Consider the following 1630-nt stretch of genomic DNA (forward strand, 5'->3'; position numbering starts at 1 on the left):
CAGAAATCACACAGTACCCAGGAGCTCTGTCTCAGAAATCACACAGTACCCTGGGTATGGTCTGGCCCTGGTTAGTGAGTACCCAGGGTATGGTCTGGCCCTGGTTAGTGAGTACCCTGGGTATGGTCTGGCCCTGGTTAGTGAGTACCCAGGGTATGGTCTGGCCCTGGTTACTGAGTACCCAGGGTATGGTCTGGCCCTGGTTAGTGAGTACCCAGGGTATGGTCTGGCCCTGGTTAGTGAGTACCCAGGGTATGGTCTGGCCCTGGTTAGTGAGTACCCAGGGTATGGTCTGGCCCTGGTTAGTGAGTACCCTGGGTATGGTCTGGCCCTGGTTAGTGAGTACCCAGGGTATGGTCTGGCCCTGGTTACTGAGTACCCAGGGTATGGTCTGGCCCTGGTTAGTGAGTACCCAGGGTATGGTCTGGCCCTGGTTAGTGAGTACCCAGGGTATGGTCTGGCCCTGGTTAGTGAGTACCCAGGGTATGGTCTGGCCCTGGTTAGTGAGTACCCAGGGTATGGTCTGGCCCTGGTTAGTGAGTACCCAGGGTATGGTCTGGCCCTGGTTAGTGAGTACCCTGGGTATGGTCTGGCCCTGTGCCTCTAGTGTTTGAGGTTTCCGACCCCTGTGTTGTCTCCTGAGACCGGGCTGTTTGACGGTGTGTTCAGGGACCAGGCAGCTAGTGGATCCAGGAGAGATGACATGAAATCATGCTGAAACCATGCAGGAGCTCATAGGTCACCTTTAAGGTGTATACGTGCAGGGATCCCCCGTTACTGAAGGAGTTCCCTACATCTGGTAACGTGTTATGAGAACTCAGATTTTAACCAGAATATAATTGTTTTTTAAACTGCTTGTAAACGCCCTGACACACTGAGCTCTGTAGTCTGGATCAACAGAGGAACATTTCCAGGATAAACTTCCTCTCTCTCTGTGTTTCTGTTCTCAAACTCCACTCTCTTCAGGAAACAACATCAACCTCATAGCCACCGAGCTACACGCTGAAAATATCAAGTTATGCTTGGCTCGTTCAGGGAATGATTGTGAAGATTAACTAAGAATATGTTAGATCATTTCCTCTCTAACTGGGAGGTTTTGGGACTGATTGGTGGGATGTCTGTGGATGAAGTAACCACGGAGATACACTGGTAAGAGCCAATGAGGTGTAAGCATGTATCAGCTGATTTTAATATCTCACGTTACTGTGCTGTGTCAACAGTTAACTTCATGTAATATTGGATGAGGAGTTTTCTGTAGCGGGGGGTACACGTTCCACCAGAACCAGTTCCTTCCTGAGACTATTTAGGATTTAGGACACTACTAATTAAATAGAATAATAAACCGTTGTAAAATTTAAGTTTAAATTTAAGATTTATTGTGACTGTGAAGCACTATGTGTGTGTGTGTGTCTGTGTCTTTGTGTGTGTGTGTGTGTGTGTCTGTGTGTGTGTCTCTGTGTGTGTCTGTGTGTCTTTGTGTGTGTGTGTGTCTCTGTGTGTCTTTGTGTGTGTGTGTGTGTGTGTGTGTGTCTGTGTGTGTGTGTGTGTCTCTGTGTGTGTGTGTGTGTCTCTGTGTGTGTCTTTGTGTGTGTGTGTGTGTGTCTTTGTGTGTGTGTGTGTGTGTCTGTGT

The 1630-nt window shown here is 48.5% G+C and overlaps 1 protein-coding gene across 1 annotated transcript in view; it reads right to left on the bottom strand.

Annotated features, from left to right (window-relative positions):
* Positions 1–1630, bottom strand: part of LOC116064544 (zinc finger protein 239-like) — an 893026-nt gene that overhangs the window by 425590 nt on the left and 465806 nt on the right. The window lies entirely within an intron of this gene.

The sequence above is a fragment of the Sander lucioperca genome, chromosome 17 (assembly GCF_008315115.2).
Source record: "Sander lucioperca isolate FBNREF2018 chromosome 17, SLUC_FBN_1.2, whole genome shotgun sequence".
NCBI lineage: Eukaryota > Metazoa > Chordata > Actinopteri > Perciformes > Percidae > Sander > Sander lucioperca.